Source organism: Chionomys nivalis, chromosome 2 (assembly GCF_950005125.1).
Source record: "Chionomys nivalis chromosome 2, mChiNiv1.1, whole genome shotgun sequence".
NCBI lineage: Eukaryota > Metazoa > Chordata > Mammalia > Rodentia > Cricetidae > Chionomys > Chionomys nivalis.
Genome location: NC_080087.1, coordinates 130,126,259 through 130,145,177, shown reverse-complemented (window position 1 = coordinate 130,145,177; position 18,919 = coordinate 130,126,259). Strand labels below are relative to the sequence as shown.

At 40.2% G+C, this 18,919-nt stretch overlaps 1 protein-coding gene across 2 annotated transcripts in view; it reads left to right on the top strand.

The window, feature by feature from the left end:
• Positions 1 to 515: 515 nt before the first annotated feature.
• Positions 516 to 18,919, top strand: part of Map2 (microtubule associated protein 2) — a 280,270-nt gene continuing 261,866 nt past the window's right edge. For both annotated transcript variants that reach the window (XM_057761426.1, XM_057761424.1), the window contains exon 1: positions 516 to 715. The gene's annotated coding sequence lies outside the window, so the exon portion shown is untranslated. The remainder of the gene's footprint in view (positions 716 to 18,919) is intronic.

The window sequence follows — 18,919 nt, the reverse complement described above, 5'->3', positions numbered from 1 at the left end:
CCAAGTCCTTCTTTGGGGAGCTTTCCAGATGCACCTGTTGCTGGATTTGTGCAAGCGAGATCAGTGAGCTTTTTCTATCAAAGTGTCCACCAAACCTGCTTCAGCCATGATGCAAAGATTAGAAAGAGGGTGCTCACCCAAAGATTGAAAAGAAGGTGGCTAACTTCCCAAGATCGTCCTTAAGGAGGCCTGCTTGTCTCTGCTGTTCACTTTGCAAGTCTAGAGGGACAGTTCTGCAAGGCAGGACCTAATGGGAAGGCAGGAGCCTGGGTCCTTGCAGGCCCTGCTGCCCTTGGCCTTGGCTGGGCGGGGCTCTGGGGCTCCAAGCCTAGCTGACCCGGCCAGGCGGTCAGCAGGCTGCGGTAGTAGGCGGGGCCCTACGCTCCCCCTCCCCGGTACTGCGGCGGTGGCAGCGCCTGCCCAAGCGCAGCGCGAACGGTGGCGGAGCCAGGCGGGCCCTAAGCGGGGCGGGAACAGGCGGGGCGGGGCGGCCGCAGAGCCCGGCTGAGGCGAGCACGGGGCGGCGCTCGGCTGCGCGGGCTCTCTGCGGCGGCGGCAGCGGCAGCATCCTCTCTCCCTCGACTTCCCTCCGGGCTCTTTCTCTCGGTCCTCTCCTCGCTTCTCCCGTCGTCCGGTCTCCCCGGCTCCGCCCGCGGAGGAGCTCTAGCTCTCCGAGTTAACCGCGACCGCGGGTGCGTCCACTTTCCGCGCCCAGGTAAGACACCGTCCCGCCTCGCTCCGCGCCGGTCCTTCCTCCTCCGGCTCCACCGAGAGGAGCCGCAGCCCGGAAAGTAGGAACCCGACCCGACCGGCTAGTCTCGTCCGCTGTGCTATGGGAGAGAGCCCGCGCCTGTTGGCGCTGTCCAGGTGTCACTCCGGGGCAAGGGACCCGGCTCGGTACCTAGGCTCTCGATTTGTAGTTGAGCCAGTGACCTCCTTAGGTACCACTTTAAAACCACAGAAAACTTCGGTTCAGGTTGGGGTACGTGTTTTGAGAGTTAGCGTGGCCCGAGCTATAGAAAGATCTCGAGGAAAGGAATTGAAAGTAGAGACTTTATTTCTTTTATTTATTGTATTTATTATTATTAGTATGTGTCTGTAATAATATTATTATGTGTCCTCAGAGCTCTGCACACTGAGGAAGGGTGAGGGGAACCTAGCCAATTTCAAATCATTTCTCCAGAGACAACAGGAAGAAGAAAATTGGTATATTTTGATAATTTTAGGAAAATGAAAACCTGTCCCTTGGATGTATAGAGGGCGGGGCCCAAAGGTACAAGCCTGGCTGAGCTTGGATTTCAGCATTGCCTTTTCTTCCTAAAGGAGAGGGGTGGGTACCCAGCTGCATCTCTCTTCTATTCATCCCTTAATTCTGAAGCTTTTCTTTGCGAGTGGGGAGCTGGAGTAATGACTGCCTTCCCTAGCCTCGCCTTTGTTTCAGAATGGAAATTTAATGGCAGAGAGTGCCTAGGAACCAGGAGTGGGGAGGTGTGTGTTTGGGTGTGTGAGGAGGGGGAGGGGAGAGTGAGCTGTTGGTGTCAGAAGCACAGTCCTAGAAAACTGGAAATTGGTGTTTTTCCTCCTGGCATCGGGGATTCTGGATTTTGTCAGTAGATAAAAAGGGTTGGTTAGCAACAAGCTGGCTTGTGATAATTACTGTTTGCCCTCTGTTGTAAGCTCTTAGAGTAAGGCAACCAGGACACAGACCTTTTGAAACTGGGTGTGAAGCTTTTGTCAAGATGCAGACACACACACACACACACACACACACACACACACACCCTGCACACATGCTACAAAATGGTGTGGATAGCCAAAAGACACGTCTTTTAAATTCATTTTCTTCGGTTTGAGGATTGTGCTCTGAATGAAATTTATATTTTAAAAGAACAACCAAAAGGCTATCATTGGGTGGTACATAGTTTCGGAAAAATAAATGAATATTTGTAAGGAACCAACTTACCTATTAAAGATGAATTTCTTTCAAATGATCGGTGAGAGGAAATGCCTGCAAGCTGAAGTTGAGGCTTGCGGCCACAGTGAGGCGATGGAGAACAAAGCCTTTTATGTGAGACACGTTATGCAAAAGCTCCCTGTGTGTGAGCTGCAGGTACCAGCCCAGCATGAGAGCAGACAACTGTCACCCTTTCATTCCGCTCTGTTCCCTTATGATATTTTTGGCAGCCCAAAATAAATTGAATAAACAATGACGCTTTAAAACGCTTTTGATTTTATACCCACGAGGAACATTACACTCCTTTAACTGAATCCAGTGTCTGTCATTTCTGGTAAGAATAATTTAAGATTTGCAAGTCATTTCCAGTCACTTTCCCCATGCACACAAGGACCCCCTTTCCTTCTAGGATAGGGAAAAGTCTGTTTTTATTTCAATAGGAAAATGTTGAATTTGCGCTCAGTGCCATGTGTATATGTCCTAATATTAATTTCCCTGTGATTCTTATCTAATTTTCATAGCCTGACATCTGCATTCATGATTTTGATATTATCAGACCAGTTATTTCCTATTTGGTACATGCCATTTATCTGTTGTTTACTTAGTTTTATTCTATCATATTTCAATTTGTTATAACTTTATTTAATTTCCAAAGTTTTTAATCTCATATGTGAGAAATTGCATATATGAAGGCATCTAGACAATTTAACAATTTGTCTTCCCGTTCTAAAAATCTAATATTTTAGGGGCATTACTTTTTATTTTCATTGTTTTTCTTGTGTCTTAACTCCCTCTCCTTCCCCAATAACAAAAAGCTTTTCTTGCTGACCATTCTTGTCCTTTTCCTTGTTCCTACTTTTGTCTAGACTGCTAAAGGTGGAACCAACATTTCCAGGCTTTTGCTTTTAGGATGTGTTTACATCACAACACGGTCTCTCTCTCTCTCTCTCTCTCTCTCTCTCTCTCTCTCTCTCTCTCTCTCTCTCTCTCTCTCTCTCTCTCATTTGTTTACAGCACCTTCTCCCTGAGGAAGGAGATAAAATGTGCTGAAAGAGCCCGACCCAGTGAAACTGGCAAACCATGACCTCATGCTAGTAGGTGCTTCAGTCTCATTGAGGGAGCTGACATCCTCTCAATGGAGAGCAAACACCAGCAACACGTCCATCCCAGGCCAGAAGCCCTGTTCTTCCCACAGCCGCCTCTGCCAACATGGCTCTGCTAAGGTTAAAGGCATATTTTTCTCTTTTATGTATTTCTTTTCAGGGATCTTGATTCTGGCCAGAAATACAGAGTCAGAAACGAAACTTGGCACAGAATGTTGTAGGGCTGAAGGAACAATTTCAGTCCATGCCTCCCCCAATCCCTGGTTTAAACCATTTTACACATTTTCTAAATGCCATGAAGAAAGGGAAAAAAATGCTTGTTTGGTAGATTTTTAGTATTTCCTTATGACACACATATATTTGTTGAATTTCACTGTCAGTTAGATGACAGAGAAGAGAACGCTTTTGCACTCTGGCAGTCAAGTAGATATTACAAGTAGATATTACATCCATTTGACTAAATGTACAGTTGAGAGCAAGGGTACCCTTCTGTGGAGACAGAGCAGAGGAAGTTGACGGTGCGGGGGGGGGGGGGGTTCCTAGTGTGACTGACTGTTATGTTCTTTTCAGTGCTTGACTTCCTCTTAGCATATTAAAGTAAAGACCAGAGATAAAGAAAGCAGTGTCTGATCAGTATTACCCCCTCAATGCTAGGCTTAGGTAAGTCACTAACTAAACGCAGGCGTTTAGGACCATTGGTTGCCTCTTTTGTGTCTGATCTCGATGGGTTACAGATGTTAATAAGCTCTTCCACTCACGTCATTATCTGAGGTTTATGAGTCCTTATCAATTTCTGATATCCTCAGAGAATGATTAGCACCAGGAATCTCCAAGCACCCAAAGCAAATCTGGGACTGCCAAGTAAGATGGTTGACCTAAAGGCTGAAACCAAGGAAAAGGGTCTATGGGGAAGTCTGGGTGTCTGGTGGGGTAAAGGGAGTCAGAGGGATGAAAGAAAATTCTCAGCTGCTAGTGTTTGTCCATGTAGGGTGCAGATGAGAGCTTATGGGTGTGGGTGGAAGAAATCTGTTTTGCTTTTCTACCTCAGTGCAATGTTGTGTCCCTTATCCTCCCACAACATTGCTTTGAGCTTAAAGCTCTGCGTACTTCCTTGTTAAAATTATACAGGATACTTATTGAAAGCAGGTCTGTAGTGAATTAAAAAGTTCAAAACAATGTGAGTCCAATTAGTTGACTTTATGGAAACATTGAATCTAACCTTTGAACTTTGGTCATTCCTCTCCAAAAGATGAGCTTTCCTTTTTGTGGTGACATACTCAGCTGTGATATATTTCACTCCCACATTTTAGGGGAATCGTTTGGCAATTCAAACAGAAGAGAAACAGAGTCCTCTCCCACTCTGCTGTTAAGTTTATATTGGACACAAGGGAAACCTTTTAAACATTGTTTTCTGTTACAAAATATAGCAGAAGGGACAAATTCTATCTATCTATCTGTCTGTCTGTCTGTCTGTCTGTCTATCAATCAATCTATCATCTATCTATCTATAGTCTACCTGATTTTTGTGATGCTAATGAGATTTTAAGGGCAACTATTTTATTTATTCATTTATTTTTTTTTACTTACTTTGAGACTATGAAACTTCATATAGAATAAACAGGCCTGGAATTCCTAAAGCAAGCTCAGATTTAATTTGAGTTCTACCCTCCTTCCTCAGATTCTTCTTGTTCTGGATGGCAGGAAATGTACTATGATACCTAACTAAACTCATTTATTTTTATTTTTCATTTTTTCTTGTATTGAAAATAGATTCTTTTCTCATACACTATATTCCAATTATAGTTTCCCTTTCCTCTACTCCTCTCAGTTCTTCCTTACCTCCCTTCTCCACCAGATCCACACCCATTCTGTCTCTCATTAGGGAAGGACAGGTTTCTAAGAGATGACAACCAAATATGACAAAATAAAATAAGATGGAGCAAAAATTTCATTTCAAAATTGAATATGGAAATCCCACAGGAGAAGAATCCCAAGAGCAGGCACAAGAGTAAGAAACTCACCCTTTCCCACGAGAGGGAGTCCCTTGAAAATACTAAGCTAATAGCTATAATATATACACAGAGGACTTGGTGCAGTCCATGAAGGCCCTGTGCTTGCTGCTTCTGTCCCTGTGAGCTTATATGCACCTTGTTTAGTTGATCCAGAGGACCTTGTAATATTGGTGTTCTCGAAGTGTTTGGTCTTACCCTAGGTCTCTAGGCCGTCTAGTCTCTGATTCTTGGTTACCCAAGCAGCTTCAGGACTGGATCCCCTCCCATGGGGTAATTCTTAAATGAAATCAGACATTGGTTAGCTACTCTCACACGTTCTTTGCAGGCAGGACAGATTGTAGGTCAGAAGCTTTATGACTGGGTTGATGTCCATGATTATCTTTTGGTACTCTGTAGAGTACCTTCCCACACCTAAGAGACTAGAATTTAGGCTCCATGTAGGCACGAGCTTCACTTCTCCATATTTGATGCATTGTGTGGGTGTCATCCTCAGCACTGGACTCTGCTGTCTTTACCTAAACCCCAAGTCTATGGATTTGTAGTTTGGATTATCATTTACTTAATAGCTAATATCTACTTATAAGTGAATGAATACTATATTTTCTTTCTGGGTCTGGGTTACCTCATTCAGAATGTTTTCTTTTTTCTAGCGTACCCATTTGACTGCAAATTTCATGATGCCGTTTAAAAAAAAAATACAAATAATACTCCATTGTGTAAATGTACCACATTTTCACTCTTCCGTTGAGGGACATCTAGGTTGCTTCCAGTTTTTGGCTATTATAAATAAAGATGCAGCAAACATAGTTGAACAAGTGTCTTATGGTAGGATGGAGTGTCCTTTGAATATATGCTTAAGAGAAGTATAGCTGTATCTTGAGGTAGACCAATTATCAACTTCCTGTGGAACCTTCCTATTGATTTCCATCGTGACTGTACAAGTTTGCACTCCCACCATCAATCGAGGGGTGTTCCCCATATTCCGGATTCTCACCAGAATGGACTGTCACTTGTGTTATTGATCGTAACCATTCTGACAGGTGTAAGATGGAATCTCAGAGTGATTTTGATTTGTATTTCCTGATGGCTAAGCATGTTGAACATTTCTTTAATTGTATCTTGGCCATCTGTAAACTCATGAGTTTACAAATGCATAGCTAGACGTTTTTATCTTCTTTTTTTCTTTCCTGTCTCCCTGCTTTCCTATCTCCCCTTTGCTCAGTACTTTTAATTTGTAATAAATAGACAAGAAAACATCACTGATCCTTAGTGATGTGAAAATACATGCTGCTGTTTTGTATATAGTTATTCTCCATTATGCTTCTATTTCTGTTTCACATGCAGCATTAATCTAACTTCTCCTCCTTAAGACTTGCCCCTATTTTGGTCCTATCTTTGACTTTCCCTTTTTCTATCTCCGAGGCAGTCTTTTCCTTGTCTGCAGCTCTTCCATCATGAAGCATCCTTCCTCAATAAGACATCCCAAATCAGGAAGTTGCTGCTTTGTATCTCCCCATTGATTTATATCTACACTAGTCCAGTGCATGATGAGGACAGAGGATGTAACTGGACATTTTCTGCCCCAACCGCCTATTCCCAAATACCTGGCAGCTGCCTCCCAAATTACCACACAGAGGCTTATATTAATTATAAATGTTCGGCAGATATCTCAGGCTTATCACTAATTAACTCTTACATTTAAATTATTATCTATGCTTAGCCACATGACTTTGTACCTTTTCCCAGTACAACATTCTCATCTTGCTTCTCTGCATTTGCTCACAACTCTCTGACTCCACTTTTTCTCTTCCCAGAATTCTCCCAATCTGGCTTTTGCCCCCAGTCTCTTCCTGCCCAGCTATTGGCTAGACAGCTTTTTATTAGCAAGTGAGAGTAATGCATGTTCATAGTGCAAAAAAGGATTATTTCACAGCATCTGGATGACACGAGCTGTCTTCCTCAGCTGCTCTCTACCATGTTGGGGAATGTAGGGGGGAGGCCTGCTCCTTGAGCCATGAGCTCACTGGTTGGCTCCTAGTGAGCTCCAGGGATCCATCTCTCTCCATTCCTTACCCCCAGGTCTCTGCTCTCCAAATTCAGGTCCTCATGCTTAGCAAACAGTTTACAAACTGAGTATCCTCCTAGCCCTCAGGCTCTATTTCATGGAGAGTTACTCATGACAATTATTTTCTTGTCACTTTTCTTTAAATTATTTAAACATTTTCCAGGCAACGATGGTACATTTCCATGATTAATCACTTCAAAGTGAGAACGTTGACTAATCAAATGATTTTTAATAAAAAGTTATTTGAATTACCTAACACCAAATAAAACAGTTTGGTTGTTCTTCCTGTTGTTTTAAGTTAAATTGAATAGAGACTACTAGCAGTCTATTGTTTTCACGTTAGATGGGTTAGATGAATACACAGATATACACCAAAAACAGTGGATCGATCAATAAATATTGAACTAAGTTTAAGTAAATATTCCAAATCTCAATTCTCTATATAACATTATCAGTAGCTAATCTAAAATCTACCTGAAAATGACTGCAAAACACAGTGAGTGCTTGAATATCAACAATTTCATCCCTTAACTATATAGATCTTTAAGTTTAAAAAAGACTTATAAGTAAGCGTAGGTATGGGCTGTTTGAGGCAGAATAATTGTGTTAGCATGAAGCCTTTGCATTTCATGCTCATTGTTACTGAAGATGCTTAGGGCACTGCCACAACAACCATAACCACTCATTTCCCTACTGTAAAGAGCCCCACTGTGATAGACTGGAGGTGCTGTAGCACCGTGATGATGTGAGTTGGTAGGAGAAACGACTTGACACTCTGGACTGGAAATCACCTCAGCCTCATTTCCAGGAGCAAAATGACAACTAAATAAGGCCCCGCTGTGGTGGTTTAAAGAAAACGGCCCCCATAGGGAGTGGCTCTATTGGGGTACAGTCTTGTTGGAGGAACTGTGTCACTGTGGGGCGGACTTTGGGGTCTCTTTTTACTCAATGTGACAGTCAGTTAGTGTCCTGTTGTCTCTGAGTCAACATGTAGGGATCTCAGCTACAACACCACATCTGCCTGCCTGCTGCCATGCTCCCCGCCATGATGATAATGGACTGACTTCTGAAACTGTAACCAAGCCCCTTCAATGAAATGTTTCCATTAATAGGAGTTGCTGTGGTCATGGTGTCTCTTCCCAGCAATAAAAAAAAAAAAAAAAAAACTTAACCCAGCCACTAGCTTTGGTGTTTTACTGCTGTATTTGTGTGTCTTATCTCTAAAATTCGCAATTTCGTTGTTTTCCATGTATTCTCTCTGGCAGGATGAAAATATTAGCATGAAGCCTACTTCATATTACTCCACCTACATATTTTGGTGGACAGGAGACCCTATATCCTTACAACTCACTGTGTAAAATAGGCAGAAAATGTTTTTAGGATTCAATCAGGAAACACTGTCCTGTGGTATAGCAAGAAACAGATCTAATCCTTTCATTTACAACATGCCCTTCTTATTGTTTGAACAAACATTTCAATCTTCAACTCACAGTGTTTTTATTATAGTACTTCATAGCCCACTCACTCTGTCATCTTGTGTTTCGCAGAGGAATAAAATGAAGTTGGTGGTATGTGAATGTGTGATTATCCTATAAGACAGTTACATACATGTGCACACACACACACACACATGTACATACCCCCACAAGCAAGCATGCGTGCACACAACAGATTTTTATAGTTGAGATCAATTGTTATTAGGTCCATTGGATTTTTATTTACATTCTACAAAGTTCCACATGAGAAATGCAGCATTCAACTCAATTTATGCAAAAAAATTATAAAGGCTTTATGAAAATAAAACATATGAAGCTAAAATACAGTTAGCTCCTTATCTACTGTCTTTTATCTGTAATTTAATCACTGTGATTTAATCTTTAAAGCAGTAAAAACATTACTGAATACAATATAGGATGCCCCCCATCATTATTCCCTAGAGAATGCGATGCAGCAGACTAAATGGCTTTGTTGATAAAATGTATGATGAGCGTTGCAGCAGAGGACGGAGTGGCCTTTGGTGACACTCGGGAGTTTGTTGCTTGTTTGTGTATCACTAATTCATTTTCCCCTTTGAGTGGGAAAACACTGAATGACTGTGGTTGGTACCCAAATTGGAAGCAATGACAGCTTTGTACATCTCTGTGCTTTCTGATTTCAGAGACTCGTGTGGACTTTACAGAGAGTATCATGGGGACTTAGGGGCTCTAAAGTCCTTTATTGTAAAAGAAAGTATCACTGAAAATGAGTTACTTGGGTGGCGCACGCCTTTAATCCCAGCACTCGGGAGGCAGAGGCAGGTGGATCTCTGGGAGTTCGAGGCCAGCCTGGGCTACAAAGGGAGTTCCAGGACAGGCTCCAAAGCTAGAGAAACCCTGTCTCGAAAAACCAAAAAAAGAAAATGAGTTACTTGCATTTGAAATACAATCTTCGCCCTTTTCTTCATAATGTGTCTGTGTTTTAAATAACAACAACACAGTGCTTCGTAACCCTGAGAACTTACTGGCTCTAAAGGAGTGTGCGCTTATGTGCCTGGAGATACATCACGCCATTGCATTTGATAGTCTAGATTGTTGAATCTAGGCTGGAGATGTAGCTCAGTTGGTAAAGATTTTGCCTACCACGCATGAAGCCCTGCAGTAGATTGCCGTCATAGCAGAAAGATGGTGAGGTGGTGCATGTCACTAATCCCAGGGCTCTGGGTGAAAGCAGGGTATCAGAGATTCAGGTCAGCTTTTGCAACATAGCTAGTTGAGACCAGCCTGGGTGACATGAGATCCTGTTAAAAAAAAAAAAAAGATATTTGAATTGACAAATAAAACTTGTATATTATTAAAGTGTTTCTTCCATGTCCCATGTTCTGCTACTAAAGGAGCTTCAAGTGTTAAGATATTACTGATTATATGTTAATATAAAGGTATTCAGTGGAGACAAGATGTATCAGGAAGCCAGCTGAGGCAGGCAGCCAATGAGGGACGTTCCTAAGGTAGTTGGCGGAGAAGCAGGTATGGGATTCTGTAGTTTGGTCCCATACTCAGCCCCTTCTTAAGGGTGCCATTGAGGGCACATCTCACCCTGGCTCTGTGTTCCTAGGCTGCCTTATATTTTGATTTTCTGAGCTGAGGGTAGAGGAAAGTGGCAGCTGTGCCTGCCCAATCTTGTGACTCAGTTGGCTTCCACGTGGATAATAAAAGTGGGAAGGACTCGGAATCTAGGGCCCTCTCAACTAGCTGTGTGCCAGCTTCTCTGCTGAAGCCCAGAGACTAAATCTGGTCCAGGAAACACTTATAGCTCCTGCTCCAGAAGCATTCCTGTGGTTTGGATCTCATAGGAGAGAAGCTTCAACTCTGGGAAGGAATGCCCAGACCCAGGGGACTTGGATAGCCAAGGAGTTTTGCTCTGACCTTGAATCATCGTCACTGAAGCCTTCAGGTTGACTGAGTTTGTGTTTAAACTTGGTACTCTGCATAAAGAGAGTCCATTAAAAATAGCCAGGTTGGATTTTTTTTTTCTGATATACAGCACCATAAAATTTTTCTCAAAAATAGTTTCTGTGTCTCCTCCAGCCTTGGCATTTTTAGTTAAAGGAAGTGAACTAGAAAGCCTGTAGGCCGCTGTCTGTGCCTGGTTCCCACTTACCTTCCCACTCCCACTTCCCTTCCTGTTTCTCTGCCTACAGTGCTCTATCCTTCTTGTGTTTTTGCTTTTTCTAAGGAAATGGCAAATTAAATGAGAATTAGGTGTTGCCATGGTTACTGTGTTCAGTAGCACTCCACCTGCGCCCACGCTGCTTAGGCATTGTAGAATGTTCTGTAGACAAATATTTGAAAGGCATGACGAGCATCTTGGAGGAAGGAAATTAAGCAGAAACCATGCTTAAATATTTAAAGAGAAACATATTCTCTCCTGCTGCAAACTGAAACTCCAGCACTCTCTGGGGAATGAAAGGATTCTAACATCATCCTCTGTAAGAAAGTGCCTTGCTGTGTGTCCTGATTCTCCAGATGAACATATTTAATTGGCCATCGGAGTTGGAGTGACCTTTTTGTTACCGAGAAGGTGGCTGGCATATATTCCTTACAGGATTTGACCTACAGTTGGATACCAATTTCTGTGCATGGTTTTCTCAGAAATTTCTTCATGTAAAGCCATTTACATGGGAAAACAGTCTTAACTGCCCACCAGCAAGCTAAGCCTGGGGAAGCAGCTCTTGTTAGATAAATTATTCTCTCCTCTTCCTGTTGGATTTGAGTCATTTTGATAGTCTGCAATTTAAAGATTGTCTGTCAAGAGTTAAGACTGAGTACATTTCTGAACATGACTCCATTACCTGAGAAGGACTCACTGTTTCCTTGCACTTAAAGCTGGCACAGCCCAAATGTTTCTTAATGTGCATCTAATTATTCATCAGTGTATTTATTTAATAAATGAAGGTTTCAGGTCCTGAAGGTAAAGTAGGTACTTTTCTGAGTATGAAGAATTCCAGGAGAAGCCATGCAAATTCTTGCGTTCAAAGAACCAATATGTTTTATCAGCAGGGCACAGAAGTTAGCAAGGAAAACAAAAACGAGCGGATATTTCAGATACAAATAGATGATACAAGGGATCTGTAACAAAAACATTGAGTTTGGTTCCAGTGGGATGCACTGCCTTTGTAGGAAAGAGTAATAAACATAGAGCTATAGAAGTGTATAAGTGTTGAAGCAGAGGGAGGGATCTTAAGGCAAGCAGAGACCTTGCATAGCTGAGAAACATAAAGAGCAATTACATCAGAGTCTGATGAACCTGGGGAATCTAATAAAACAGGAGAGTACAGCAGGAGGCAGATGCAGACCTCCTGACTAGCCTGGATCACAGTTTGACTTGTATTTTACTTGCAGCAATCAAATTTTTGAGGTTGTAAAACCAGATTATTTTTGAAAAATCCTTCACAGCTTTCAGAGATTAATTATATGTTCTACATCCCTTTAGAAAGAGCTGTATCTTATTCACTAATTTGCTAAATCACAAGAGAGAAACAATTTCGAAAATTAGAAGCTAGTGGTAAAGATTGGCGTAATAATTTGATCTAACATAACATAAACAAATATAATGAAATTACATTCTTTTCCTGTTAGAAGATTACATGCATACTTAATTTGAACCTCTTAACAGCCTTTTTTGTACCCACATTAAATTTTTCAAAGAAATTTAAGCAAAACATTACAAATCCATATTTGTGAGACATAGACAAAAGAAAAACCCAATTCCATTCTCAACATAACATATTTCTTGAGTATCGTTCCATAACAGTTTCAATCATAAACTGCCATGTGCCGAGGAACAAGCTGCAGGGCACAGAGGGGTACAACTAGCTGGGGAGTATATCCTGCTTCTTAGAGGCGGTGGTGAAACCTCCCAAGAATTCCAGTGAGCTGGTCGCTTCCATGATGATCTTGGATCATCCGTCAACAAATAATCAGTGTTCTTTCTGTGCATATATCCCTTGCAGTAAAGTATTGGGTTCACTTTTTAGTTATTTGCACATGCGATGCAATGCTCATCTGAACTTATCATTAAACAATGTGCTTGATATTTTATCACTTAAATACTTTTGGCATGATTTGAAGCTGTTTTATTCTCTCAGCTTGTCTTTATTAGGAAAAAAAAATATTTACTCATTTCCCGTCTTGCATAATTATTCCTACCAGGCATTTTCAAAGTATAGACAGAATATAGAGTGATGGCCATAGGCATATTCAGGTCTGATTTGAACTGAAAATGTCATTGCCTAGAGACAATTGGAAAGGTATAAAACAAGAGACTGTGACCATAATATTGTAGCAAAGGCACAAAGACATTATACGGAAAGGTTTAAAAGTGTCATTAGCCATGATGAAAAGAGGATGTGACTGTATTCCATCAAAGGAAATTCAATTTTGGTAAATCAGCATTTTTATTTTACAATGAAATATAAAACTACTCTTGATTTTTATTTGAGCTTCTTTCCTCTATTTCCATTATTTTAAGTCTTACTTTATAAAATGAATCACTTCAGTACAAAACCATTAGCTGTATCCATCAATATCTAACAGCTGCAGTTATTCAAATGTTCACATAGTAATAATAACAAATGGACAAATAATTTCAATGCATACTAAATTATGAATAATGTTCTTAGGATTACATTCAACTATGGGCTGTTTAATATTGAGCTATTACTAAACATCAAACAAAAAGTAAAACATGCAAAAGGATTGGTGACAAAATGAAACAAGAAAATAATGAACTTCCATTGATGTATACAGTCCTATTCGTGTCAGAGAATATTAAATATAAAAACCATTCTTCTTATGTTGATGCTAGTAATGTAGACAGCAAAATGAGAATTAAGAATATTCTTAATGATGATATAAATTAGGCAGTATGCAAATTCAAAAGTGAAATTCATCACCATGTGCAGGAGTGAAAGGCTTCAAGAAGGAAATCGCACATGATGTGGGTCCCACGAGGCTGGACTTGGACGAGAACCTAGGGAGGACAATATTGAAAGCAGAGGTACTCAGGTAACGGTGAGCATAGCACACTACATGGCGTGACTGGGTTTCAAGTTTGTAGATCCTCACACACTGACTGTATGTAGAATCTTTGATTTTATGACATCGTCAGAGCTGGTGACCCAGGAATGACAATTGTGAGTGTGGTGTGATGATGTATTGGAACTGGCAAGAGAAATCTGAGAGGAAACAGTGGTAGGTCTAGAATTTCTATAGTGTGATTTAGAGACACAAACAAGCCTATTAAAAGTAGGAGACTAAGGGCTCTTTTGGAAGTATGATTATAGACATTTTCACAAGTAATTTGGAAAAGATCAGTATAAAAAATGTAGGTGTGAGATGCTGGCAGAGCTGGCATGGAGAAAGATAGACGTGGGGAAGTCAATAAAGGTAGAATGATATCAGTTCTTATTGGGGTTGTTCCACATGCATATGCAATGCACACTTTTTTATCAAAAGCCTTAAAAATAAAAAATAAAAGAACTAATTGCTATTCATTTTTCTGATTTCTGAATTCTTTCCTTCTACTTTTAAAGGGTAACCTTCTTTTTAATTGTCCCATTAAATTAATAGTGAGGTCATTTGACACTTTGAGAAATGAGTCAACTGTGAGACAAGAGAGAGTGTCCCATGACAACTACCTGAAAGATCCTGATACCAATTATATGTGACTTGATAATGATTCTTAGACACAAGTAATCAAGGGATCAAGGAGCGTGACAGGGTAAATGACAAAATTATTTAAAGGTTAGGGAACATAGGAAAAAATAATGTCATGAAAGAAAAGGGTAAATATAGAATCCCTGGTAATAAGGTTGTCAGCAGCTCATTCTACCTTGTCAGTATTTATGTATGAGTTTGGTTGTTTTCACCATTATTCTTATGGTTTAGAGTCAAAGAGAAGAAGAAAGTATAGCAAGTTGTATTTTAAACAGTGAAACTTAGACAACATGTTGAGTGATGGTCAAAGGCATGGTCAGAACTGACTTGAATAAGAAGCATCATTGTCCATGGACAAATATAAACTTGTGTCCATGGTATTATAGAAAAATGTACAAAGTAAATCAGATGTTATAAGGAAAGGCTTTAAAGCATTTTTATGAGAGAGAGGGGTAACTGAGGGAGGGAGGCAGAGACAGAGACAGACAGAGAAGATCTGTGGATTGTATCTGTAAATAAGTGCATAATGGCTCCTACATATTTAACCTTCATTTTTCTATTGATTAATTATTTTAAGGTTTAAAAAATAGGTTATATGATATGGGGCTCTTTCCCATATCACAAAATACTTCAAAGCCATAAAAACTACTGTCATCAGAGATTTTGCAACAAATTAAATAATCAGAACTCTGCTTTCTATGAAAATATGGTTCATCATGGAGTTAGCCACAATGATTTTATTTAGTATTTTTCTGAAAACATAACTGACAAAAAACCGATGATGACATTTATCTTTCTCTGAGAGCCTCATAATTGAAGAGAGGATGGCATAGCTATGTGGGGAGTCCACACTCATAACTCAGCTCAGAACTTTGGGTTATGCTAGACACATCTGGAATGTACTTCTGCTCAGCAAAGGGCTACTAGCTATAGCAGAGCCAGAATAGCTCTTTCTCATGCTGCTTTTTGTGTCAGAGTCCTCAGGATAAAGTGAATACTTAACCTACACCATGACTCCTGGGAGTTAAATATCTCATTATATATCATCTGTACAAAATCTAAGTGAACACATTTAGCATGATGTATTTAGCACAGAAACCATATTGCAAATTAGTGGCACTTGTGTTATGTAACTTTGTAATATAATCCAATAATAGAATTGAAAAAAAGTTCCAAATCTAAGTGTGTTTATAAATGGCATTTTTATTAAAGGCTTTCTAGACACAGGTGTGGATATAAGTATTACTATATACTATATATAATATTATTATATTACATTACTCCAAAATCTTGGCATCCAAATTCACCTCTTAAAGAGATAGATGTTCAGTTCCTAGGAATTGGAACCCTATCTCAAGTGAAGCAAAGCACGAGATGGGTTGAATACATAGGGCCGGAAGGGTAGAGAGGAAAACTGAGGCAATTTATAGCTAATATTGCAGTGAACTTGTGGATTTGTGACCTATTGCAGCAATGGAATACCCATATTAACAGTCCTACAGCCCCCAAAACTTATGTTTTAGGGGGAGATATTATAGACAACAGTCACCAGCCATTTAGGCTGTACAAAAACACAAAGCAAGTGACAAACCTTCAGAAGTACTAACGGCCCTTCCTTTAAAATGGTTAACTGAGAAACCAATATGGGTTAAAAAGTGGCCTCTAAGCTTCAGGCTTTAGAACAGCTGGTACAAGAGCAACTAGATGCTCGCCATATTGAAGAAACTACCAGCCCTTGAAATAATGGCTCTCTCTATCAAGATATCTTTTTCATTGCTCTTCCTCTCTGTCCTTCCCTCAACTTGATCATCCTGTTACCTCATGTTCTCATCCCCCATTCCATCCCCTCTCTTCCCCATCCCCAGTTTACCCAGGAGTTCTTACCTATTTCCCTTTCCTAGGGCAATCCATGTGACCCTCTTAGGATCCTCTTTGTTCCCCAGATTTTCTGGGGCTGCGAATTATGATCTGGTTATCCTTTGCTTTACTCCACTTATGAGTGAGTACATATTGTGTTTGCCTTTCTGGGTTTGAGTTAACTCATTCAGGATGATTCTTTTCTAATACGATCATTTTGCCTGCAAGTTTCATGATGTTTTGTTATTTACCACTGAGCAGTACTTCATTGCGTAAATGTACCACATTTTCTCTATTCAGTCTTTGGTTGAGGGACATCTAGGTAGTTTCCAGGTTCTGGCTACTATAAATAATGTTGCTGTGGACATATCTGAGTAAGTGTGGTATGATTGAACATCCTTTTCTAGGTTTATAGCCAAGAGTAGTGGATATGCTTTATTTATTTATTTATTTATTTTTATTCTTTTTAAATTAAAATTTCCACCTACTCTCCGTTTCCCATTTCCCTCCCCCTGATATGCTGATTCTTGAAGTAGATTGATTCCTAATTTTCTGAGACACTACCATACTGATTTCCAAAGTGGCTGTACAAGTTTGCACTCCCACCAGCAGTGGAGGAGTGTTCCCCTTACTCCACATCCTCTGCAACATAAGCTGCCATCAGTGTTTTTGATCTTAGCATTCTAACAGGTGTAAGATGGTATCTCAGAATCTTTTTGATTTGCATTTTCCTGATGACTAAGGATATTGAGCAATTTTTAAAATGTTTTTCTGCCATTTGAGATTCTTCTGTCAGAATTCAGTTTAGATCTAAGCCCCATCTTTAAATGGTATTATTTGGTATTTTAATGTCTAGTTTTTTGAGTTCTTTATGTTTTAGAGATGAGCCTTCTGTCAGATGTAGAGTTGGTGAAGATCTTTTTCAATTCTTTAGGCTGCCATTTCATCTTATATACTGTGTTCTTTACCTTACAGAAGCTTTTTGTTTTTACTTTTTCCAAAAAAGTTCTTTTGGAAAAGTCTGTAATGACTCCTAGAAGGATTTCATTTTAGAGTTAAAAAATGCCAGTCTCAGAAGGACAGGTATTCTACAATTTCATTCAGATGCAGAATGTAAAAGAATCAATGTCATTGCAATAGTAGATAGCAGGAGATACAGGCCACTTGGTGGAGTACTTACTTACAATGCATGAAGCCCTGGCCTCAAGTCCCAGCACCTCATAAATTGGAGCATGTTGTCATAAACCTGCAATCCCAACTAACAAGAGGTGGAACCAGGAAGATCCAGAATTCAAGGTCATCATACAACCTTGCAGGCAGGCCATTTCCATGTAAGATCATGAGAAAAGAAGAGAGAAAAGAGGAGAGGAAGGAGGGAAAATGGGAGGGAAGACAGATGGGTATGTAGTGGAATGAATAGTAAGTACAGAAAATGTAGTGATCGGAGTGCTGGAGAGGAGATGGTACCAGAGGATGTAAGATTGAAGTTATGTATATGGAATAAATTTGACCCATCTAGTCTATAATGTGGTAGTTACAGATGATGATGATGTCTTGTGTTTTTGAGGGATGCTAGGAAAGCTAGTATTTATACCATAGATATGCTAACTACAGGAAGAGATGCATGTTCAATTTTATGTTAAATCAAAGAAATTATTGAAAAATGAATATTTTGTTTTTATTCTGTTACTCATTAGATTAATAAAATTTAATAGTTAAAATGTAATGGTTTGTCCTGTCCCTTTAAGAGACAAGCCCACCTACTCCCTCCTCTGTCCACTGAGGCAAGTGGATATTCCTTCAGCTTCCAGCCTGAGCTCCTTCTTTTTCATCTCTATCTCTAAAGAGGTAGCTTCTTTTCTCCTCTCCTCTCCCACCCTCCTCTCTCTCTTTCTCTCTGTCTCTCTCTGTGTGTCTCTCTGTTTCTCTTTCTCTCTCTATCTCTTTCTGTTCTTCCCCTGTCTTCCCTTTCCCCCTTTCCCTTTCCCCTCTATATCCCACTAAATAAACACGACCTTTCTCTGCATGCAGTGCCTATGCATCTCTGTTTCTCACCCACCGCAGCTCCTCGTGGGACCAGCTGACTCGCTGAAGTCTCTAACCCACTACGCGGCTCCCTGCCTAGGACCCACTGCCCCTTGTGGCCCTCTGCCCACTGCCACCCCTAGGGGAATTGCACCATTTTATTTTTTATCATTACATAAGACATTTAAAATTTTGCACAAATATCTTGAAGATTCGTCATTGAATATCTATCAAATGTCTTTGTATTTCCAAGATTGCAGAGGTGCAACTGCAACTTAGAGAGTGGAATTGCTTGGGGATGACATCAGTTCCCACCAGATTTACTTTCTACTGTCATTTCTATGAGCCCTAACTGCTACTCTGTTTTGTCATTGATAAGACTACATTCTTGGTCTATTAAGTCCACAGCCACATATAATTAAGATCTATCTGTATTCATGTCATTACTACTTTGAATAATTTGACTGATGTGTGTGTGTTTTCACAAAAGAAAAACTTATATACATAACTTTATCAATGAAGTATCTGGAAGTTGAATTTGAGTTCTCTTTTTTTAAGTTACTATCTTTTTTATTGATTTTTATTTAGCTCTACATTTTTTCTCTGCTCCCCTTCCTGCCTCTCCCCTCCCTTTCAACCTTCCCCCAGGGTCCCCATGCTACCAATTTACTCAGGAGATCTTTTCTTTTTCTACTTCCCATGTAGATTAG